This window comes from Polyodon spathula, chromosome 5, assembly GCF_017654505.1.
Source record: "Polyodon spathula isolate WHYD16114869_AA chromosome 5, ASM1765450v1, whole genome shotgun sequence".
Taxonomy (NCBI): Eukaryota; Metazoa; Chordata; class Actinopteri; order Acipenseriformes; family Polyodontidae; genus Polyodon; species Polyodon spathula.
In genome coordinates this window covers 13,364,732-13,391,067 of record NC_054538.1, presented here as the reverse complement: position 1 = coordinate 13,391,067, position 26,336 = coordinate 13,364,732, and the positions used below count along the sequence as shown (strand labels likewise).

The 26,336-nt window shown below is 38.1% G+C and overlaps 1 protein-coding gene across 2 annotated transcripts in view; it reads left to right on the top strand.

Annotated features, from left to right (window-relative positions):
* asxl2 (ASXL transcriptional regulator 2) overlaps positions 1-26,336 on the top strand; it is a 78,632-nt gene that overhangs the window by 877 nt on the left and 51,419 nt on the right. The gene's annotated exons all lie outside the window — the stretch shown is intronic.

The following is a 26,336-nucleotide window of genomic DNA, read 5'->3' as shown; positions in this document are numbered from 1 at the left end:
ACCGCATACTTGTTATGATGATGTTTATACCATACAAGTTGTGGAGGCGCGCCACGTCTAAATTAAGATTTGGGCTAAAACCTAGACTTTTTTTTTAAGTATTGTGTGTGCATTAATTATTTTATCGCGTGCACGCGTTCACATACGATAAAAAGTATGCAGACTGCGCCACAGTGAGTTTAAATATAAACTCATCATTTTACAGTTTTTGACTTTAGATAGTCCTAGACCATTCTAAGTCAAAGTCAATGTCACAGGCTAATGTCAAGTGCGCCTGGAGAGCTACTTACCACCATTTTTAAGTGCCTGGTCTGACTCTTTTTGACTGACGGGTTTGTTTATATTATATTGAGGGATTGGAAGTTCCTGAACAAATGGAAATGCATAGAAAAAAATGAGAAACACAATGTAATTGTTATAACAGAATAGTCCAGGGTGCACAAAATGCTTCACAAACCTTAAAAAATGAATTATTATACAAAATTGACACAGGTGCAAGTAAACAAATCCCAAAGGTTCCCATCTACAATTTATTTAATGACATTTCTGCAGATCTCTGAAGCATCAATTGATATACATTAAAAATGAAAGTTAAATTAAAATGTCTTTGTTTTTGACAATGCTGTTCCTCACTAGCTACTATCAAGTTCCCCATTACAGTTTGTAAAATGGCATTCGTGGCACTTTTCCTAAGTATTCTAGTAGAGCTGGCGTTTTTGGTCTTCTGGCTAGTTCAATACCTCCACTAGCAATTACACTTAATATTGTAGTGATCCTGGGGGTGGGTCAGAGTTGTGTAAGTGGGTTGTGTAAATGGTGTGGTTGTGTGTGTGTGTGTGTGTGTGCAGGGGTTGCATGTGTGTGTGTGTAGGGGAACTGGGTTGCAAGAATGGCGCAAAAGACGTGGGGGGCGGGGGTCTGGCGTAAGGGGCGGGGGACCAAGGGGATATAAGAGGGTGCGTGGAAATGACTAGGAGGTTGGGAAGACAACAGTGAGTGAAGAGGTTTGCGTCGATGGAGAGATAGAGAGGGAGAGCCGGAAAGATTAACTAGGTAGAGAGATAAAAAGGAACAGAAATTATCGTTTTGTTTTCGTTCTCAACTCCCAGTTCCCTTCATTCAATTTATGCTTTTATTTTCATGATCACTGCTGTATATAAATAAATTGCTTAATGCCTTTCGATTCAATTCAGTCTCCACCTTATATCTATCCCAAGAACCCGAAATGCTACATTGGTGTCAGGTAGAATGGGATAGAGATGAGATGGTTCGAAAAGTTAACCCCAGTCTGGGGAGAAGACCTGGTCACGGACAACAAGAGTAAGGTACGGGCCGAGATAAACCGCCTTGCGGAGACACAGCGACGGGACCCAGGCCTGGGGTCGAGACAAATGTGATGGCGACAGCCAGACAGCGAGGGGGGGGAGCCAGTGCGGCAGCACCAAGTCTGGACAGGAGCGACGGGGGCCGCTGAGGCTGAGGAGCTGCCGTATTGGTGAGTTGGAGCGATTGGTCTGCCGAAAGTGTGAGGAGGCCCAGCACCAGGTTGAAGAGATCCTGTGGGCGCTGGCAGCGGCTAAGACAGCCCAAGGTGACTCCTGCGTGAGGCCATGGATAGCAGTAAAGTAAGCGCAGCCTGCAATAACCATGCAAGGTGCAGAGGTGATGTCATTTCCATGCATCAAAACAAACCAGTTAGATGGACGGGGCAGCTGGGAGGCCTTCAAGAGTGTAAGAAGGGGGGTCAATTGATCATTGCTGCGCTAGATGGGGAGGCGAAGAACTGCATCTTAGCTCTACCGATGGGGGAGAGGAGCAACTGCACCATGCTGGCAGCTGTGGTGGAACAGCAATTTGGACAGGCTGCGTCCAGCTTCACACACGTGACGCTGCTGAAGATGCTGGGTGAGTCACTGGGGGCACTGGGCAATGACGTAACCATTGCCGCCTTCAAATGTACATGTGTGTAGCAGTGTATGAGAACACACATATAGTATATTCAAATGTTTACTAAAAAGAATAGTCAGTTTTTAATTTAAAAACAAAACAGATAAAAACCATTGTGTTAAAGTCTATAATGGCTATGCAAATCTTCTTAAAAAAAAATTCAAAATTCATGTAGGACATTGGTTACATCATTGCCCAGCCAACCGGCTCACCAACTCGCCCGACTGCTCAACAGACCAACCGGCTCACCAGCTTGGCCACCTGCCCATCAACACAATGGCTGGACTGCTCACTAGCCAGTCCAAGCACTCTCTAGTACTACCTTCCGGCCGCCCACCCACTTACCAGTCCAACAGACCCCTTCACTGCAGGCTAAAATTATGGAGGGGCTCGAAGTCCAAAGACTGCATGCAGACCTATTTGGTCCAGCACCACATCTCTACGGGGAATGTGTCGCCTAGCCGCGAGCGTGCTCCTTGGCTTCCGCTGGCCAATATGGAGGTTGTGGAGGGCATTATCAGGGCGTTGGCTGCCGATGGGGGGATTGGGCCATCTGACAGCCCATGGGCGGCTCCCGTAGTGCTCTCACCGAAGAAGGACAGCAGCTTCCGGTTTTGTGTCGACTACCAGTGTGGTCTACCTGGATGACTTGTTCATCCACGCAGCAACCTACAAGGAGGCCAACCTGAGGGAGGTGCTGGACCATATCTGGGCCACTGGCCCAAAGCTGCACCCGGGGAAGTTCCACCTGATGCGACAGGAGACCCAGTTCCGCAGTCACAAGGTGGGGGCCAACAGAGATGCCACCGACCAAGCCAAGGTGGAGGTGATATGGGGGTGGCCAATGTCAATGTCAGTCCTCCAATTAAGGGGCTTCCTGGGACTGGCCTCCTACTATTGGCGGTTCATCCGAGAGTTCACTGACATCACCCACCCACTGCACTCCATCACTAAGAATGGGAAGCGGTTTAACTGAGCCGAGGAATGTGACAGCACTTTTCGCCAGCATTGACATGCCCTGGCCATGGCCCCTGTCCTCCAATACCTCAACCTGGCTCTACCCTTCCTGCTTGACAATGACGCCAGTGATGTAGGACTTGGGGGCGTGCTGTCCAGGTGGGTAGGTCAGTAGGTGTGTTTTTGAGGTAAATTACTGTATTTTGCGAACCAGCAGTGGGTAGACAGATCAATTCCAAATACAGTACAACCTGTCATATCAGATTTAATTGGTTCCAGTGGTCTTCCGTATATGGAAAAATATTGGATCTATGAGGGAGTCTTTTCACATTGTAGTTGCTTTATTAACATCAGGGCATTATAAATTAACAAAGGGCTAAATGTTAAAATGTTTCAGCCTTGGTTTTTAGGTGATTAACTATCAATGATAAAACATTTTAGGTAACTTTTAAAAAAAATAAAATGTTGGTCTCATACCACTCCATGAAATTTGTTGTTTTTTTATTGTCATTTGTGAATTTCTTTTAAAATTCCCATGAGTTTTCCAGGCCCCTATATGAGAGAGATAGAAATGAGCATTACTAAGGGGGCTAAAATGAAATAAGTTATTTACAAACTGCTAACCAAGATCATGCAACAGTCTCTTGAGACAAGTTGTATCAGAAGACTGGAGAATTGCAAACGTAATACCAATCCACAGAAAGGGAGACAAAACTAAACCAGGTCACTAGAGACCAATAAGCCTGACTTCCATTATATGTAAACTTATGGAAACTATAATAAGATTCAAAACTGAAAATTACCTATGTGGTAACAGTATCCTGGGAGACATGGTTTTAGGAAAGGGAAATCGTGTCGAACTAACCTGCTTGATTTTTTTGAGGATGCAAGTGAAAATTGCAAAGCATATGACATGGTTTATTTAGATTTCCAGAAAGCTTTTGACAAAGTCCTGCATAAAAGATTAATTCTCAAACTGAACACAGTAGGGATTCAGGGAAATGCATGCACATGGATTAGGGAGTGGTTAACATGTAGAAAACAGAAAGTACTGATTAGAGGAGAAGCCTCAAAATGGAGCAAGGAAACCAGTGGTGTACCACAGGGATCAGTATTAGGTTCTCTGCTATTCCTAATTAATATATTAATGACTTATGGTATAGTAAGCAAACTTGTTAAATTTGCAGACGACACAAAAATAGGAGGAGTGGCAAACACCATTGCAGTAGCAAAAGTCATTCAAAATGATCTAGACAGCATTCAGAACTGGGCAGATGCATGGCAAATTACATTTAATAGAGAAAAGTTTAAGGTACTGCACACAGGCAATAGAAATGTGCGTTATAAATACCATATGATAAAGACCTAGGAGTTTATGTTGACTCAGAAATGTCTTTATCTAGACAATGTGGGGAAGCTAATAATAACAAAAAAATGCTCAGATATATAGTGAAAAGTGTTGAATTTAAATCAAGGGAAGTAATATTAAAACTTTACAGTGTATTAGTAAAACCTCATCTAGAATACTGTGTCCAGTTTTGGTCACCTCTCTACAAAAACGATATTGCTGTAGAAAGAGTGCAAAGAAGAGCGACCAGAATTATTTCGGATTTAAAATGCATGTCATATGCAGACAGGTTAATGAACGGAATCTATTGAGTTTTGAACAAAGAAGATTATGCAGCAATCTGATTCAAGCATTAAAAATTCTAAAACGTATCGTATAACTGGATCTTTTTTCTGGTATTAAATTCGGCGGATTTGCTACCTTCGTAGATTTTGACCTTTTTTGAATTGCCGGTTTTCACTTAGCACATTCACAAAGAAAAATGCTGCAGTTTTGTATTTCTACTTTTAATTTCAAAAACGTTCAAATACATGTTTACTTAATGAAATCTGTCTTCTAAAACAGTATCTTGTTTACAGTAACTCGTTATAGTATCTATAATGTCACTGCAGCAGCTTGGATAAGAAAAAAGAAGACCTTCTAAAAATTAGTTAGAGCATTATCATTATATAATCCTTAATTTTAAGATACCAGGAATTGGAAAGGATTAGTAGCTGCAGTACACTTTAACGATAGACATTTAAAAACTCTCAGTTTTAAAATGTAGCTCTTCTTCACTAACATAACACAGTGGAATGATCACAGTATCATTTAGTAATTGTAAGACAGTATTGCCACGTGTGAAAACTTTAACAATTAAGCCGAAACAAAAATGCTTTAAATTTAAAACCAGTTAATAGACTAGCAAGCACTGGCAAAATCAACTCATTTTTATACAGTGCAGAACTAATTTATTTTAACATGTTGTTTAGGGATGATGTGATACCTGCACAGTGGGTGTCTTAATAGTAGTATCTACAACTAATCGACAATAACAATCCAAAGCAAATTTGCTTTTGTTACAGACTTTCTAACAAGTCTGAAATAAACTATTTTGGCTGTTACTGTACTTAATTAACCCCTTGTAAAAAAAAACTTAAAAAAAGAACAGTCATACAGGTACCACAGTAGCAGGTGCAGGTTAGACTGCCTCGAGTTCCTGAGCGCATCATAAATTCCAGATTTTCTAAATCCACTGATGTAAATGTCCGGTCTGCTTTTAATTTTTTCAAGCAAATTGGCACACTGCCATTCTCATGTTCACATTGACATCAGACACATTCTTTCCCTTGCCCAGTGCTTCTTTAACCTGTGCTGCATACCAGTCTGTTAGAGGCTGGGATCACTCACTGTATGCCACAATTTGATTGTTGGAAGAATTATTGGCGATCCCATCAAAACCGCCAATAAAGCCAAAATAAATTCTCCGCCAAAATTTCCCATTATCAGTATTGACAATGTCAACCTAAGGAACTTTTTCGACCTGAAAAAAGAAACAAGGATCAGGGGTCACAAATGAAGATCAGATAAAAGGGCATTCAGAATATAAAATAGGAGGCACTTTTTTACACAGAATTATGCGAGCCTGGAACCAGCTCCCCAGTAATGTTGTTGAAGCTGACATCCTGGGATCCTTCAAGAAGTTGTTTGATGAGATTCTGGGATCAATAAGCTACTAACAGCCAAACGATCAAGATGGGCCGAATGGTCTCCTCTCATTTGTAAACTTTCTTGTGTTCTTACTGCTGCTGCCATAATGCTATTTCCTATCAGCTGCTTTCTGACTTTTTCTTTGTGCCCAAATAAGACCACACTGATGTCAGGCACCTTTTTGTGCATTTGGAATGTACAAACTATATGTACCAGAAGTTCCATTGCCGAGTACTGACTGTTTACAGTATAGTGTGTAGCTTATTTTGTACCCAGACTAACATCACATTAGTTTTGAATCCACTAATCTAGATGTAATGAGCAGGTTTTTAAATAACTTTTATTTTTTGGGGCTGTAACTGGCTCCCTCTAGTGGACCCAAGACAAGGTAATACCCCAACCATATACTGTAAGATGTTGTTATTTACATGATCAGTGTGAACAAGAGAATACAGTATATTCAAACATGTTAATGAAACCTACGGGTTAAGGGGACAAAGCTAACTTACAGTAAGGGCCTGTGTGCATGCTTTTAAAAGTAAAATAATAACCCCAGACCTGGGGACCCTCTGTGTCTGCTGGTTGTCATTACAGCTGAGCTCTCAATTACTGAACTAGACTCTTAATTAAAATCATTATATGCTTAATTAGACCTTTTTAATTGTTTTTAGTTCTTAAACAGTTGTAGAGTTCGAGTTACATATAAAATGTTATAGCTAGCTTGAAATCTGCAACTGTTTAAGAGCTAGAAAAAAGTAAAAAGGTCTAATTAAGCAAATTATTAGTTAAACTAAGGGTTTAATTATGTAATTGAGAACTCAGTTGTAATGAAAACCAGCAGGCACAGTGGGTCCCCAGGACCAGGGTTGAAAACCACTTGTCTAAAGGGTGTGTAATGGGATTAAGGGATTAGTAACAGCAATTACAGGACTTGCCTCCCAGACTCTGTTTGGTCTCTTGACTTTTAAACTCTTCTTGTCTTGTTCGAACAACTTATCTTGCAATTCTCGTGATAGAAATACCTCATAGCAACAATAGCTATTTTATTTTTACCATTACTAATTCTACACATGTGCACATTATAAACTGCTGTGTGTAATGATGAGAACACTATTGTGGAACTAGCAACTTGCCCAATTTACACAAAAGTGCGTAACTGTTCAGGATTCATAGTAATTACTTGAAAGATGATGGGCAACCCTGATCTAGTTAAAAAGGAAAGCGCAACAACCTAATAGAAAGGAGTAGAGTACAACTTGAGTGAACACGTGAACATTTCCATTGTCACACAAGTATGAAATTGAACAGGGGCTATTATGTTCTGATGGTAACAGTTTCATTGGGTTTTAATATCTTGTTAGAAACCTTGGTTTTCCCATTAGATTCCCTTGGTTAGATAGAAATGCAATCTGTGCTACGTTCAACTGAAGTGCATGGCTTTGTGTTTGAAAGGCTTGTTCTTACTTGTCAGCAGTACTTTAGCAGTGGTTTACACCCTGGACAATTCTGCAGGTTTTTCTTTTTCAAAATCTGAAAACCAAAAACAACTATTTTTGCATAAGGCATAGGAATTAAGCAAATGCTGTATATTTCTGTATCATATTAAAACACAGCTTTATGACATAACGGAGGATACTGTTTACAGTGGTAGACCGATGGGCTGCCAAAAGATAAACTCTGGTAGCCCGCCACAAATTTTGGTAGCCCACATTTTCCAGTAGACAAACATTTCCATTTAACTCATTAAAAAAATGTAGACAGATACAATTGTAAGGTAGTAAGGATCAGAAAAGAAATCTGATCTCTTCTGAGGACCACTAATAAAACATGATTTTTATTTTTAAATTTTTACCATATATAACCAGATACTGCCAAAGTTTGCTACAACCTAGTTTCTGTTCAAATTTGTACCAATCAATGGTATGTTCACTGCATAACAAATTAAAACAATCATGTTCTAGGTCCTAAATGGACTGTGGGAATTATTATGCACTTGTAGTAGTAGTGTTTGTTGGAAAACATGGATTGAGAATTGATTAGCAGTTTGCTACGCATGTGGACTAGCAGAGCTATACTGGTGTTCTTTTCTGAAAAGAGACTAATATTGCAGATAGCAGACTGTTTGGTTCAAATTGCATGTACTGCTAACCACTGATAGAGACGATGCGTCTACAAACTGCCCAACAATGACTGCAAGCTAATGAGATAACAATGCTGTGGACTAGAAGGGAACAGGCTCTAGACTTCAGAGAGATCAGAAGAGATAATCCCACTGGCATCAAAGGGGGTCGCAAGGAGATAACAAAAGGCAGATGTATGGACCTTTTGTCTCCAGGAGTGTGAATAATGCACTGAGTTCAGAGGTTGTCACACTAGACCACACACACAGACACACACACATTAACACTCACACAATAAATTAAATTACCTTGACCATTGGTTAATGTCAGAGAAAGGGGAGGTGGACCATCTATACAGAAGGGTATTTAATGTCACGCAAACATTGTAATTTTGAGTTCTGTATGTCCTGTACCTGGGACCAGACTCCCTGCATATTTCAATAAACCTGGCAACTGATTGAAGAAAAGGACTCTGTGCATTTTCTTGAATCTACTTACTCACCATCTATTTTTTGTAAGTTACTTCAGTGTTGTTTTTATTTTTCCTCATATGTGCCATTTATAGAACCTAGCCCCACCTTTTACCAGTCTTCATTAGCTAAACAATTTCATACCGTTTACATATTCATAGTATAGTGTGCAATGTATGTTTGTATTTGGACTAGTTTAAATTGTGATAATAAAATACCTTGTTTTGAATTCAAGTCATGTAGAACCTGACCTTTATCGAAATAATCAGACTAGACAACGTTTGCAGTGAATACAAAGTTTTATTAAAAATAAAACAAAATAAAGGAAAAATTAAAGGTGCAACAGCTAAACTAAAAAATACAGAAATTAATAATTAACTAAACTAAACAGTACAGACAAGGAAACATAAACAATAACACCGCACTCCCTCTGGTTGATTAGCAATCCAACTCAATCTATGGGGATTCCCTTAAAGGTTACAACTGCATTCCTGACAGCTATTTAAGACGAAGGTTAGTCTTAACGGGTATTGTTAGCAACACAAATGTTTACTTTCATTATATTTGATAATCAAAGCATCGTTAAATCAGTCTCATATGTATTTATATACTTTTGGTTCAGAAGGCTATTCTCGCTCTTGCAAGATAAAGATGCTCTTTGCGTCCAGACAGCCTATCAATAAATATCTGTTATCAAGAGAGCTAAATTTTGATTCTAGCTACTAACGTAGAATGACAATTGCCTTGTAAAACCCACATCAATTTGTATAAATCACATACAAACAAAAACTATAGTGTTCATTAACTCAAAGCATGAATTGAAAGCAGTAATACTTTTGTTACATTCCACTTAAAACAAAACATTTATTTTACTTTAATGTCTGCTTATTCTCGAGTTCATAAGAGTATTAAAACACTACTCACTGAATACTTATCGGCTGTGCGCTGCCTCCTCCAGCTGATCTGTGTCTTCAACAATACAGGCACTCAAAGGTTCTCCTGCTGGTAAGGACAGGTCCAGGTTCCAGGTTATTTCTGCATCTTAAGACATTATTTTCGAAGATGTACCATTTTTTTGATAGCACTGTTCGCGTTTCGTCTCCACTTCAGGTTACGAAAGAAATCTCTCTGCAAAGAACAAGAGTCATTATCTATTTAGGTATTCCACTGAAACAGCAATTCCTCTACCAATATGTGCACTCTTCGTCTGGTTATGTCTGGGATATTCCACCGCAAACTGCCACTGCTAGTTCAATAAAGTGAATATATGTCAATTTTTGTCGACTTGTTCAAATGTTGATCCAACTCTTTCTCTGTTGATCAGTCGGGGCTAAGTTAGAGATTTGATTACAAGTACTTTTAGGATTTTAGACGTTTTACGCATTGGACTCCCACACCAAGGCAAACACTGGAATAGTTATCTGATATTAGAGTGTCCGAAAACGGTATCACTGTTCCCACTGGTTGCAGGCTGGATCTCCAGCTTGTCACAGTTCAAAGACTGGTTTGTGTATCAGAACCTTGGATTTGTGTCGGGAGCCCTGTTTGAGTGTCGCGCTCATACTTTTGTAATGTTCTCTTTACCCCTGTGATTGGATAGTTTAGTTATTTTGGGAGGTGCCGGAGTCCACGTCGAGTGTTTGTGATTGGTTGTTCTTGTTCCGATACGCCCCTTTGTTCTCCAATGATCCGCTATTCCGCCTCCTGAAGGCTGGATTTATGTGATGGATTGGTTCCTGTCTTAGGTGTCAAAGTACCCTGTACCGTCTCGGTTGAGGCGTCAAAAGAGTAATTCAGCGATCTTCATATATATATGCTTTGTCCAGTATTTATTTTACGACACTTTAAAAGCATTCTTTGTCAATGGGGGAGTTTGTGACAAGAAACAGAGAGAACAGAGAGAATGTAGACACAGAGAATGGCTTAAAATCCCCTCTATATAGTTCAATTCTGTTACTTTCATGCACAGAATGATATTATGACCCACTCTGATGCTACAATATATATATATATATATATATATATATATATATATATATATATATATATATATATATATAATATATATATATATATATATATATATATATATTATATATATATATATATATATATATATATATATATAAAAACACTTAAAGGATTAGTAAAGGATTTTTTTTTTTTTCTTTACCTTGTGCATGCACACTCGCAGTATCCACTGTGCATTATCAGTAACTGAACTCTGCAAGTGCGGCATTTGTTTTCAAGACGATTATTATTATACAATCAATATACAGTAGTACACAGAATATAAACATGAGCATGGCTCACCAGGGTATACATTTAAAATAGTACAAATGCATTGCACACTTTATAAAGACATTACTATGTGATGGGGCTCCCTCACAATACGTTTAGCTAATTGTTCAGTTGGAAATAAAAAAATAAAATAATGCACCTTTATTAACTTTCTACTGTGCTCGAGATGCAGTGTCCCTGCACCTTGGTAACACTGTGATAGCCACTGAGGGTATGGTGTTCTCTCCTGTTTATTAATTTTTATATATATATATATATATATATATATATATATATATATATATATATATATATATATATATATATATATATATCTCAGTCATGCCATAACTCTAGTAAAATACAGTGGCTTACTGTATACTCGCAATCACTAAATACAGCCATCGCCATTCTAGTAAATTATAAAGCAAATTCCCCACTCTGATTGTTTTATCTGTCTTGCAAGCAACTAATGCGCAATTAAAAAAAAAAAAAATGGAATGTCATGAATCTTAAGGCATGAACCAATCATGACTGGATTTGATGGTTACTATAGCTACCGCTTCAACTGAGTAGGGGTGTACTAAATGGGAAGTAAACTGAGCTGGCTTATTAGTCTGTCTGTACAAAGTAAGAAGAGATCTTCTATATAGAAGATCTTTGAAGTAACTGCTTGAGAAAAAAATTAATCTTTAGAAGCTGCTGGTAGTCCCACGGGCTTTGGAACGCTACAGTTCTGTAATCAGGACCAAATTTTTGGTAGTCCCAGGTGACTGGACTACCGATTTGTCTGCCCCTCTGTTTACCATTTCTTAAAGGTTTTACTTTGAGAAACATAGAGGAAATGTAAATGTTTTAAATCAGACTGAGATTACATTGAGCAGTGACTAACTTAATTTAGAGTTTGTGGGGACACTAGAAAATATAGTCTGATGTGATGTACTCTGATTTATTTCTGCATCTTAAGACATTATTTTCGAAGATGTACCATTTTTTTGATAGCACTCTTCGATATCATTACAAAAATGGCAAAGAACATGTGGACGCAACTATCAAAACAATCATAACTGTGTTCAAAATCATATGTGCAACAATACATACAATCGTAAACAGGAGGCAGTAATAGTTTTATGTGTGAAAATCAATAGATTGTCTGTACTTCTCATTAGCGTAAATTAATTCTGTCCCAGGCTGTTTTGCTGTACATTTTGAACGAAACAGTGGGACCTGTAAGAAGGTTGCTAATGACAGGTAAGAAAGCCTTGGTTATTTCTAATATTATTACAAAAAATGTCCTCTAAAAGTTTGATAATGTTACTTGCCCTGCTTAGACTACAGTATCACTGTGTCTGTCCTGCCAGATGGCAACCAATCAGCCACTTGGGAATGTTTCTATTCTGTTACAGTATGATGTAGTGATACATTTATTTAAGTTATTTACTTCAGATTGTCCACCTAGCAACGTAATATTTCATATTTACTGTAAGCTTTCTACTTAAATCAGTGCAGTAGTGTGGTACACTTAGATTACCTTTTTTTTTTTTTTAAGATTCAATGTATTTTGCAAACTTCATAACAAGATAATATTTACCTATTTTTTTGCCTGTGAACAAAATTACCATATGACATGGCGAATACAGAACTTCCAGTAGAACACTGCCTCCTAACACAATCCAAGGGTATTGGTATTGTTCTGACACTGAGACTGAGTCTGATTTAGCCAACAGCACACATTTTTACAATGAAATCCCAGTGTTAATCCCAGTGTTAATCCCAGTGTTAATCTCAGTTTTAGCTCTTGCATGCATAGCTTCGGAGATCCTTAAACGCAAGGGCTATATGATTGCAGAAAATCGGAAAAGAGGAAAAGAGTATATTATCTTTATGCTGCTTTTTCCTTGTGAGGAACGATAGTGAAAGGGTTATTATAAGGTCCTAATAGACAACAGAGGAGTAAAGTTTTTGTTTTTGTATTATTATTAATTAAATTGTAAGACTAGAGTCCATGCAGTTTGAATATGGGTGTCATTGTTTTTGAGCCAGTTCAGAGCTCTTGCTATTAGTGCTGGCTAGTTTTTCACTCAGTGGAATAATAAAAAAAAGGTAAATGTGGTTGTTTTTTTTCTCTCTCATTGGCCCAATAAACTATTTTTGTTTCTTTATCAGTGAATAAATGAAAAATTGCAGCAAATTAATTACAAAGAGCAAAAACATCTAGTAAGAAGACAGGTTAATTACTTTCAAATATTGTAGTTGTGTTTCAATGAATCCTGATACTTTCTTTAGTAATAGAGGTATGTATTGTTTGTATTGTGATGTAATAAAAAAAGCTAAACATACAGTAGATCATTGTATTTTACTAGATTGTTCTTGAATGAAGTATAAGTGTTTTATTGTTGACACAGTACTGTACTCTCCATATTTTTGGTCTTTTAACAAAATAGTCCATCATTAATGATCATTTGATCTTTATTTATCATACCAGTAGCACATCAGGACCATCACATGGAGCTAGGTAACAGAGAATTATAGCCAGGAGCACTTTTAACAGAAAAATTAATTGGCCTTACTTTAAATATATAATATGACAAAGAATTTGAGTAATAATTAAAAATTGAATTATCAATAATAATCCACCCTAATTCATACACAGGCTACACTGCTCCATTTACCCTGTTGCTGGGCTGAGGCCTGCCCCTATAAATAGTGCATACATACATATATACATAGACATACACATAAATACATACACATAAATTAGTGAATATATCATAAATATATAAATACAGTAATCCGTCGCACATCCGTCCGTCACACATCTGTAAATAGAAAATAGAAAAATAAAATTAGTACATAAATAACAATAAATAAAAAAGTGGGAAAATGGTAACCTATGTCCAAGCTTGGATGTTCAAGTTCTCAAAATACTCCATGAAGGACAACCACACTTTATGAAACCTGTCTTTGGAGCCCCTTAATGTAAATGCAATTTTCTCCAATTTAAAATGTTGTATAATCTTCCTAATCCACCGTGTGAGAGAGGGCAGGGTAGCTTGTTTCCAGTTCAAAAGTATCAGACTTTTGCCTTGCCAATAGAGACGCAAAAGCTATGGAATTAAATTGAGTTTTCTGCAGGGCTGTATGTTAACAACAGGGTTCTACAGTGCGACTAATTTGGTTGCAAATGCATATAAAAATTTGCTTGTGCGAACTTAACTTTTAATAAAAAAAAAAAAAAAAAACACTGTCTAAACTCATAGCTCAATCGTAATGTACTCTGGGAATGGATTTTATTGGTGTCCACTGCCCACTGTTAATCACACATTAAAAACTACAAATCCCATAACCCGCCAATTTCACTGTTTTATCAGTGCAATGGCGACTCATTTCCAGACAGGTTGAAAACTTGTCAAAGCAAGATGATGAAAGTAACAAAACTACTACGAACAAAGTTCAGATATGTCGGTGTCTTTACAAGAAATTAGCAATTAATGCATTTATTATTATTATTATTATTATTATTATTATTATTATTATTATTATTATTATTATTATTATTATTATTATTATTATTTCAGTGTTTCCAGTACTGAAAAAGGTTATATAAGTCTACAGATCTGAATGTATGTATGGAGTACTATATAATATTTAAATATATATCATGCACTTATAATAAACATTAATTATATGTTTTGTTTTGTTTTTAATCATTACCCAAAAAAGATCTGGTATCTCTAAACAAAGGAAGCAAAGTGTTTTTTTTCTGAGTTTGTTCTGTATTTAAAATGGCATTTCTAAACAAAGGAAGCAAAGTGTTTTTTTCTGAGTTTGGTCTGTATTTAAAATGGCATTTCTAAACAAAGGAAGCCATGTTTGGAAGTATTTTGAGGAACCGGACAAGAAAGCCGTGGTATATAAATATATGCCAAAAAAATTTGCTGACCCACAAAAACACAAGTTCAATGCTTCACAGTTTGAAATGAAAACATTCAGAATTATTATACTTTGATGTGTACTTTGCTGCATTTCACCGACTCTCAACCACAGTGAATCTGCTGCTTCAGCAGTGACGCACCGGTGAATTTAACAACAGTTCATTGAGCAGCTCCTGGTGAATTTAACAACAGTTCATTGAGCAACTCCTGGTGAATTTAACAACAGTTCATTGACCAGCTCCTGGTGAATTTAACAACAGTTCATTGACCAGCTCCTGGTGAATTTAACAACAGTTCATTGAGCAACTCCTGGTGAATTTAACAACAGTTCATTGAGCAACTCCTGGTGAATTTAACAACAGTTCATTGACCAGCTCCTGGTGAATTTAACAACAGTTCATTGAGCAACTCCTGGTGAATTTAACAACAGTTCATTGAGCAACTCCTGGTGAATTTAACAACAGTTCATTGAGCAACTCCTGGTGAATTTAACAACAGTTCATTGAGCAGCTCCTGGTGAATTTAACAACAGTTCATTGAGCAACTCCTGGTGAATTTAACAACAGTTCATTGAGCAACTCCTGGTGAATTTAACAACAGTTCATTGAGCAACTCCTGGTGAATTTAACAACAGTTCATTGAGCAACTCCTGGTGAATTTAACAACAGTTCATTGAGCAACTCCTGGTGAATTTAACAACAGTTCATTGAGCAACTCCTGGTGAATTTAACAACGGTTCATTGAGCAGCTCCTGGTGAATTCAACAACGGTTCATTGAGCAGCTCCTGGTGAATTTAACAACAGTCCATTGAGCAGCTCCTGGTGAATTTAACAACGGTTTGGTGAATCCGCTTTACATCGGTGCATGCAGCAGTGAATTTAACAACTCACCCACTCAGTACGCCTGTATAGCCGAACTCCCCAAGATGGCCACCACAATCGGGCTCTATACCTACTATATTCACCATGTCGTTGAGGTCACGTCTGTCAGTCAGCCTAGTGCCTCTGTCTGTCTTGAGGCCAGTTTTTCTACCCTCCATCTTTCTTCACCCTGTTACAGTAACATGTTCCCTGTTTTGTACCTGCCAGTGTATAATGTGAATATTGTTGACACTGCATAATCTGCATAATGTGTAGTACAGTTAAATGGCAGTTGTCACAGAAAGTTGGACGGAATTTTGAGCTATCTCATTTACCACATCTTCCCGGTTCTCAGAGTGAATAAGAATCTGTGACTCATCTCCCTGAAGTGTTCAGATAAATATCACTTGTTAGAGTGCCATTGATTGTACAAAGAAAAATCACTTATAAAGACAAATGAAAGGAAATCAAAAATACAGTGTGGTATAGCGTAGTTGGAACTGAGATGTAATTTATTGATATGCCTTTAAAGTATTAATGGGAGAAATGCAAAAAGAGCTGCAACCAAGTGATACTGCTCATCATAAAGAAACAAGGTACTCCATTTTTTGTGTCCTTTGTGGACAGTTTGTTGCTTTTTCACAAAGTCTCAAAAAATCTTATTGATGACATTTGTTAAGTTTTCTTTTGAAACTGTAGCGTTTGTTTTATGACTAGCACAAGAGAATGTGATTTGCAAGTTTGATAAGATTTCATTGAATGGCCTCATACTATAGCTTTAATCATCCCCTGGCTCACTGTAATGAATCTTTATACGGGTTAAGACATCCTTGGTGTGCACAAGTCTTCCCGGGGGAAAGGCCTGACACAGTGTAATTGAGTCTGGAGCCTGCAGCTTTGTATTACTGAAGATTCTCAGTTTAAAGATGACAAAATGTCAGTCGAATCAATGTTCCTTAATTATCCCTCTGGAGGATTAAATGTTTATAACGCTCGGGTTTTGTTTTTCATTTCTTCTCAAATACAATAAAACAAGCGCCTTGGAGGGGAGCCAGCTAATACTTTAATGGATGTGTGGCAGGGTCTTCCTCGTGTCACGCATGTAGGTAGCCGCTGTTCAAGCATAGAGAGAGACAGACGTGGTGTTGATGTTGAAAACACCGGCACAGGCGCGCAGGTTTTATTCACAAACAGACAGAAAACGAAAGTGCAAAATAAAACACAGTACAACAAACTATAAATCAAAGGTGCTGTGAAAACGGCAGGCCTTGCAGCAGCCCGGATCACAGCGATCGCCGTGCTTTTATATTGACACTCCTCTGAGACATGCCTACCGGCCTGCTGGAACAGCTGATTGCTTTCAGCTGCTGCTCCACGCAGACGGGTAATCGTCCCTGGCGGAGTGCCACAGCAGCTAAACAATTAAATCGATATATTAACAATTAACCCAAAAATATACAATAAACTACGTATTTCCCCATGTGTAGGGCTTACGCTTTGCCACACATGTCAAGTACAAAGTGGTCAAGTTTGTTTAGCCCTGGGTACTCAAGGAAATATTTTGTCACTGCTTTGGTAGAACTGCAGAACTGTGTTTTACAGTTGCAGTTTCTTTGCTAAATATAGGCTAGTTGCTAGCCTTTATTCACTGTACTGTTGGTTTAAACCCATTATTATCCAAGTCCTTTTGGGATTTACAGTGGGCAGTGAAACCTCTATTTCAACAAACAGGGAAAGAAAGGTTATTTCCAGTACCCTTTTCAACAGGACTTAAAGGATATATAGGCGCAAGGTAAGTTTTCAAACTGAACATTTAAAAGACATTTAAAAGACAACAAGTCCTTTACTGTAAACCATGTTTGATTTTTTAGCTACTAGTCTGCTCTGTACAGTATGTAAAACATATTGGGATACTGGTGATCACAATTCAGTATTTGGAGTTTGAAGATTAAAAATCTCTCGTTAAAGGGTAGATTATGTTAGCTGGTGGAATTAGTTACGCAGCGGAGTGCTTTCGAGAAGTTGCTGATTTCATTTTCTGGGTGGTGTTTGATTGTGAGAAATATGCTGCTTGTTTAAGGTGAGGGCTTGGCAGTACCAGTGAATTGAGCTTTCTTTTTTTCCTCAGGCAGGTGCAGTGCAGTAGAGCGTGGGCAGGAAGGGTGAGTGCCAGGCTTCACCATGCAGCTTCAGCACAGTTTCCTTACCTCTGGCCTGGGGAGATCACCCCCTTGTTAGGCAACAGGATACTTTTTTTTTTCTCCTGTCTGGTTCAACCTAGTAGCGCAAAACTACAGCCAATCTGTGTGGCAGGTATTCATAAGTCCAGTGTTCGATGTTTATGCCTATGCTATCTAATATACTAAATTCAAATGGTTGTTGGGTTTAAGGGCTGGCATAGACGTCTGTTATATGGGACCTATTCATGCTTGACTATATTTATTGAATATAACATTATTTTGAATATTAAACTTACTTATTACATCAGAACTGACTTGTCTCATTAAAAAGTTTAAGTTAGTGAATTCTGAGTAGTATTCTGGAATACTGATGCTCTCTATCACATAATATTATTGCAGCTACCTTATAGTTATAATGAAAAAAAACTACATTTTACTATCTGCTCTGAACCATCATAAAAAAACAACAACAGCATAAATCATATAAAGGCTAAAATATCATTTTTTTTTTTTTTCAATACCCTTTAATATATTGGACAGTTTGATGAAAGAGAGAAGGGGGGGGATGATAACGATGAAAGTGTTCACCACTGTCTGTAGTTCAGTATCTAATGTCAAAGTCATATTTGGCTTATCAGTGTAACGCTGCATCTGGGAGCTCATTAACATTCAGTCTCAGTGGGGACCTTGTGATAATCATCGCACTCTGAGGGATTTTCAAAGGCAAACTCATCAGATTTCATAACCTGCGCACATCTTAACTTTTATATTATTTACAGTACAATAGGTCTACAGCACAGTATATCTTTTATCTTTCAGCATTTGTTGGCACTAGGGATTCAAATTAAACTTGGTTTGATTTAAAAAGACGACAAGCATTACTGTAAGAAACCATACAGAGTACAGTACCAAGCCAGTTGGGGCAATTTAAAATCCTTTTTTTTTTCAAGATAGATAGTTTGGTACGTGGCAGATGCTGGCAGTGAGTTCGGAAAATTCAATGAGATCTCTGCTCCTTCCCATTGTACCAGAAGATCTTAAAGAAATGCATCTGTTCAAGTAAAACTGCCTCTACTTTGGTTCCATGTGACTTTTTGCTTCTGTTTTTGTACTTTACAATATAATTTTATGGTTAGTTAAATGGAAGTATATTTGGATCTTGTGCGTTTTTGGTGTGTATCCCCCTAAATAATAATTCATATTATTAATAATAATAGTCATTACCAGTTTGCCCTCTACAGTAGCACCTGCAATATCTGATTTGATTGGTCTAGGGGTCAATCGGATATGAAAAAAAAATACTGTATCTCAGAGGGAGTCGTTATGCATTGTAGTTGTTTTATTAACATCAGGACAATATAAATTAACAATGTAATGTACATCAGTGTGTCTAAAACACCAAAGTACATATATACTATACAAAGAAAATCTGTGAAAGTGATTGCAAAACAGCATTCCAAAAACAGTTTTCACATGCTTTCTCAGTCTGTGCGAAATACAGCAGTTTTTTGGTACCATGCTCCAGACAGAAACAACAAAAAGAAAACGCTCACATAAATACAGGTCGGTGGAAAAATCTTGTTTCAAGTAAACATATGGATCCCTTGCATTCTTGTTTTCTTTTATTTAATATGGTTAAACTGGGCAGTTAAATTAAGTGAAAGCTTGTAAAAAGTGAAACTGAATTCCCAACCGCATCGTCTTTTTTTAATATGCAACTAAATCCATTCTGTCCCCCTAAGAGTTGAATTTACTGTTTTAAACTCATAATAAATACACTAACAGATACATTTCCTTCATGGCCATTTATTTGGTAGCAGCATGTGCAAATAACACATGCCAGAGGTCAGTTGGTAGAGGGTATTGTATCTTACAGGATCAGATACGCAGGTTCTACTGTAGTCAGGTCTGTGGCAGATCTACAAAGTGTGTCAGTCAGCACTATTGACAGTTTTGCCTGGTGCTGATTGACACCCGTTATGTCTGTCACAGCCCCTGTGGGGAGGCTGGAGTTCAGTAGGAGCCTGATACAAAGTACAAAGCAAGCTGCATAGAGGGATTTTGCCTGTTCTTCCTGCCAGTCTGGGCTTAAAATTGAATTGTGCAAGAGGTCTTAAAACGCATACATTAGTCTTTATCTGATGTGTCTGCCTGCTAAACTGATACTTCCTGTGCCAGTGACATCACATCCTGCTCGGGCCTGTAACACTGAACAACCAAAAAATCTGCAGTGACCATTATATCTAAAGTAAAAACAACTGTGACTCATACTGTATATATGTTACACAGGAGACAAACTAAACAATATTGTTTTGAACTGGGAGAAGTAGTTTTGAGACCAGTTGGTTCAGGACAGAATAAATGCCTACGTTGATAAACAAGTGGAGAGTATTGAGGTCCAGCGCAGGGCAGTAACTGTTATGATTGTCTTATTACTACATAGTCTTATTACTGCATTTAAAGAGTAAGTAAGGGGTTCTGAGAAATATAGCATTACACATACCCACGTGTTGCTACAACTGTTTAAATAACATACATGTCATATTTCTTTTCATTGTTAACATCCTGAAAACTTTTTACATTTATAACTGAAAGTCTGTTTCAAAGGTCTTGTCAGTGGCACTGATATTACATTATTGCCTACATTGTCAAACAGGTAACACGCATCCATGTTGTGGTACGCAACAAAAAAGTCAGAACACTTGTTGTTATGTCTTTTTTGTTTTTTTATTGCTCATCCTGCAGTGATTTAGAGGACAGAACTCAAACCCCCGTGCACTAAAGGAGCCATTTTGAAAATAACTTTGAAACAGTCGTAGGTGTATAGTGTCAGGATGTTAATGAAAAGTATACAGGTATGGTGCGTTATTTAAACAGTTGTGGCAATAATTCTTATCAACAATACAACATGACTGTTTTAAACATTTTAGAGTTACCATGTGTTTCGTCTCTTGTCAAGATACAACATATAACATTTAATCAACTGCAGTTGTCATACAGTACATGCCAACAGTCCCTGTATGGTCGGGACTGTCCCGATTTCCTAGCAAGTGTCCCGCATCCCGATGCATAGGAAGAAAGTCACGATATTTACCCATAGAAAAAAAAAAAATTATTCTGCACAGTAGAGTTAGTGAAAACCACACGCTGTGCTGTTCGTGCAGCTGACACATCTGCTGATCACTAACTTACCGGTATACAGAGATAAGAACACTTCATTGTGTCTATGTTTACTGTCATGCCGATCATGTGGTGTAGTTGAGGGGATACGTCTATTATTATATGATAGTGTTTTTTGCATTCTGTACATTGTGTACTCATTTTTAACAGGCAAAAAATGAGTCAGCACGAGCAAGCTCTTTCCACTGAAGCATTGAACTTTACAAAGCACTGCGGGGCAGCACCAGTTTAAAAACTACCGAATGACAGGGTGCAGGGAAACCAAAACCATTTACGGTCAAACTTTCCAGTTACATTTTTAGCTATTCTACTATTGAATACAGTACTGTAGGTGAATGGTGATGTTATTGCTTTTAGAAATGGCTTAGAAACAATGCACCAGATACATTTACTGTGCACTATTGTTCTACAAAAGTAGTCCAACCTTTGCAAATACTGTAGCCCACGTTATACTGTACACCATAAAACCATGATCTAATGAAACTTAAAGATCAATGCTGGCTGCAGTGTACTTCTAAAGAACATTACTTTAACAGTATAATTCATTTCAGAGGGGGATGATAACTATATTAAAATTAACTTGCTACAAATTAAGGACATTCGTGAGAGAAGAACTTCAGTGGCTTAAAGCAGACCCCCAAGATACCTGTTGATGCTTTCCAGCATAACAGCGGTTACATCACTCCCATCTATCTCAGTTTTAAGCCTGGCCAACTAGATAAAGTTAATCAGGAGGGGGTCAAGCTGCTCCAACTGATATGGGCTCTGTGGTTTCTCTTACAAAGATTACTGCAGTCACAAAAGTCCCCACTTGTGAATAAAAGGAACACTTTTGCCTCCCGTTTAGCTGAGTGAAAAATATTGACTTGTACATAAACCCTTTAGGATGCTGAATTTGGTAAATATCAGGGCGCGGAATAACTGAAGGCACCAGCAGCAATTGCTGCTGTGCCCAAGCCACTTGCCTCAATGCCTCTCAAGTTTAAAAAAAAACTTAGGGCAAAAGTTGCCTATATGCCTGCCCGTCATTGCAACTGGTGTCCGTCAACACTAGCACATCTACAACCCATTCACAAACTTGCTTAGCGTCAGCTGGCCCATTTTGTCACAATTCAATTTGAATTCTGTCTAATCTCGCCCTGCGAGAAAATGACTCATTATCACAATGTGTTATTGCTGCCATTCTTTTTATTGTACACCTCCCAGCAGTAAGCCACGAGAAAGATGTACTGTATAATTGCATAATGACGGGCAAACAGAGGGAGGGAAGCTGTTAGGGGCGCTCAATATGGACCACGCCTCCAGGAGTTTTCAATCACACGTGTTAACTGGTGGTGTCACTGTATGATGTTTCCATCTGTGAGCTCCATGCCAACTCAAAAACATGTAAAAAGAAAGAAGGAAGAAGAGCTGTCTAAAGCGGCAGCAAAGTGTTCGGATTTACCGAATGTCCAGGTAAGAAATGGGTGCACAACAGTAGTAAAAGCAAGAGCAAGTTCAGACAGGTACAGTACAGGAGGGAGCACACTATAAACTATTTTACTATGTACTGTTGGTAATTCTGTTAAACACAAATAATTACTGCAAGCATTCTAAATTAGTGTGACAAACAAATGCAGTACTGTATGTGCAGCGTTAGTTAATTTACAAGGGGTACAGTATAATTTGCTGTTTACAATATTCCATACTACTTTGTAATGAAGGTGTCACCTGGTACATTTGTTAATAGTTTCAGAGGGGAATGATAAATGTACCTATCGTAGAAAGTATCTGCTCACCGTGTTTGTCAGTGTCTGTCCGTGCACCGTTTTGTTAAGTTTAGTCTGTTTTTGTTTGTCTATTTATTTTGGCGTAGAGTGCCGTGTCCTGTGTTTTCGTGTTTGTTTAAACCTTTTATTTTGTAATAAACCAGCGCCAACAGGCGTCTTCATCATTTCATTTCACATCATAGTCTTTGTATATTTCATTCCTTTTCCTGGTTCTGACGCCGCCCACTTGGCCGTCTTTGTGACAGTGACAGAGAAAGATTCTTGGTTATAAATGTCCCTCCCGACCTGTGTAGAGTGCCCTGGACTGGATGGCCTGACAATTCATTCCAGGTGAAAGGTGGAAGTCGGCCAGCTAGAAAGGGGGCAGAGCTGTGGTACACCAAGTCATCGCCCCAGAAGGGAAGCGATGTGGCAACCGCGGATTGGAGGAGAAACGACTGCACTCACTAACCAAAGGGGCGTGACTGACGGTACAAAAGGGGACATGGCTAGGTAATCTGTTCCTTTTTATTAGGATTAAGATCGAACTGAGAAAGGAGAACTGTAAAATAACCTTGAGTGTTTTGGGGTTTTTTTGTCCTGTCTAATTATACTTGTTTGTTCTTGTGAGACGGCTAACACGATCTGGAGCTGTCACTTAAGACCAACACTAAACCCAGACAACACTTCACCACTGTGCACAAATAAATTGTATCTCATCACTAGCACTTTAGCACTCACTGTGTGTGTGTGTGTCTTTGTATGTGTTCTACTGTGTTTATTCTTTCGAACTGCGTTTATTATTTCGGGACAGTAACCCATTGTTTTGGAACAGTGCAATACACATAGCTGTGTATTGCCTGGGATTATTCTTTGCGGTCACCAGACCGGGATTATAAATAAACGTTTCTGTTTGGATAGTGAACTTTGTTTGTTCAGTTCTCGGCTACTTTTATTATTATTATTTATTTCTTAGGCAACACCCTTTGCCCGGGGTAACTTACAGTTGTTATGAAGTATCACATTACAAAATATCACATTACAGGTGAGAGCAGTTAGAAAATACAATAAAATAAATAGCAATTAAGAGCAAATTAAAATGAGAGAAAGTAAAAAAATACAGTAAGTAATTGCGTTTGAGAGCGATTTCGACTAAGAGCAGTTAAACTTAAAAATATTTGGTTATAAGAGTAAATTCTATTAAGAGCACGTTGTAAGTACTATGAATGGATAAGAACGATTTCAAATAAGAGCAATTATAAAAAACATGAATACGGTTACTTTTAAGAGCAAAATCAAGTACAACAGTGGTCGGCAAATGACGGCTGCCTTCTGGCAAGGCTGTATCAAGGGCTGAGCGAGAGCGGAACTTAATTTTAATATTACTGCAAGGGGGCTGTCATGGGGGATTCACCCTATGACCTTCATATATTTCTTGCGAGTAAGCAGAAAATGAAGTGTTTTGCAATACCGATTCCAAAGTAGAGTACTTGCTGATTGTGATGATACATTTGTGCCTCGCTATGGTACTGGAATCCTCATATGATAGATAGAAAAGCAGAATAACATAAAACACAATTCAAAAGTAGCATACTTTTTTTTTTTTTAAATGCTTCATTGAGTTATGATAAATACAAAGTCGAAATGGCACTTTCCTACATGTATACCAGTAGTATATAAATATACTACTAGTTATAGTCGCTGCTTCGTCGATTGCAGGAAGCTCTTGCTTTGCATGGGATGAGAAATCACCATCGGGATTGATTGCAAACGGATCAAGGACAAAAACGATACGTACCTGGGAGTGCTGAAGCTGTACAATAAAGTCTTTCATCGTCAGGAGCCATTTCGAGCTTCACTTACAACATATCGGAATGTTAAACTAAACTAATTTATTTTAATAGATACAGCACAGATGCTATATTATTTTACTAATAGTTATTTGGAGGTTTGGTTTGTTTTCAAACGACTTGACCAGGTTTTTTTACAAGCTGGTATGCCTTGTGCCATGGGTATTGCAAGTGGCCCCTTCTGGGCCTGCCAGCGGGTCATTTGGCCTGCTGTCAGATTTAATTGCCGACCACTGAAGTACAACATAGAGAAAATATAATAATGATTAAGTAGTAGAATACAGTAAAGTGTGGAGCAGTTAAGGCACGTACAAGATGATGCAAACTTCGATTTTTACTGATTTATACCTGATTTTTTTGTCTATTATTCAATATTTTCCCGGTACTGTTTTCTAGGAAATACACAATATTTTGATAAAAATGTTGTTTTATTTTGACTCAGACGTTGTAATAAGCAGCCCTACACTGTATACTAGGATACAAAAGACATTTAGACGTCAGAGTTAGTCTGATTATTGTGGCAGTTGCTGGGTGTAGTAACTACTAACTTGATAAAAAACTTAATTGAAATACTCAAATCAGTTTATGAATATTAAAAACAAATCAAATATTTAGATGTATACAAAAAGCAAAAGTAGCAGAAGTTGGTCAGGTGAGGCAAAGGATTCATAGCTCTGCACGTACTGCTGCATCGAGGTACATGTTCGCACTGACAATAATAGAACATACTGAAAAATAAGCGACACATTAAACTAAAACAAGAACGTGAACTGAGAGACATTTCTGCGGTTTTTATACATGTTTTACACTGTGTTAATGAGATTGTCAGAGCTCTGTGCTTTGCTGGACAGCCACTGTTTACTGCAGAGATATGTATTGGTGACTTTGTATAACAGTACTGTCTATCCGTCGGCTAAAACACTGCCTAACGCCGACAATCTTAATCGTAAATATTTGACAGAAAATGGTGATGCTTTAGTTGGTAAACTTATATGGAACGCATTGGTGGAAATGTCCTGTGTGATTTCTGATGCATCTCCCGATGGCTTGCACCACCCAGTTATGTCCATTTTATTTTCTTTTTATGATTTCAAGGTGAATAAACCTGGCTTGTTTGTGTTGATATCATGTTCATACCTTCTGTAGATACTATTTCCGTCAGCACAGCGATTGCCCAAACGTTCGCCCAAAAGTACCATTTAACTTGGGAAAATGTGGGAAAAGGTTCTGCTTTATCATACATGCCAGGGACATTATTAACCAGAAACCAGAACTGCTACGCATCATATTCCACATGTAAAGTAGGAGAAATGAGAAATGAGGAAGAGAAAAGATAAGGCAAGCAGCAGAGGTTTGGGTGAGCTGGGGCTGACGGATAACGGAAGCAGAGAAGTCAGCCGGGAGGGAGTTGCAGTAGTCAAAGCTGAACAGTACCAGGGCCTGTACTAGAAGTTGTTTGGAGTAGTCGGTGAGGAAGGGGTGAATTTTGCGTATGTTGCTGAGGAAAAAGCGGCAGGAGCCTGCCAGAGTAAACATGTGTTGAGAGTAGGAGAGGGAGGGGTCAAGGGTGACACCAAGGTTCCTGGTGTATTTGGAGGGACAGAGGATGTTGGTTTCAAGAGAAATGAATAATAATAATAATAATAATAAAATTATTTGCAAGCACTGTCTTCTCATCAGTGTTAAGTTCTACACCACGTCGAGAGATCAATGGGTGGGCACTGCATGTCTTAAAACACACTTGATTGGCTATTGCTAGGTAGCTCTTTGT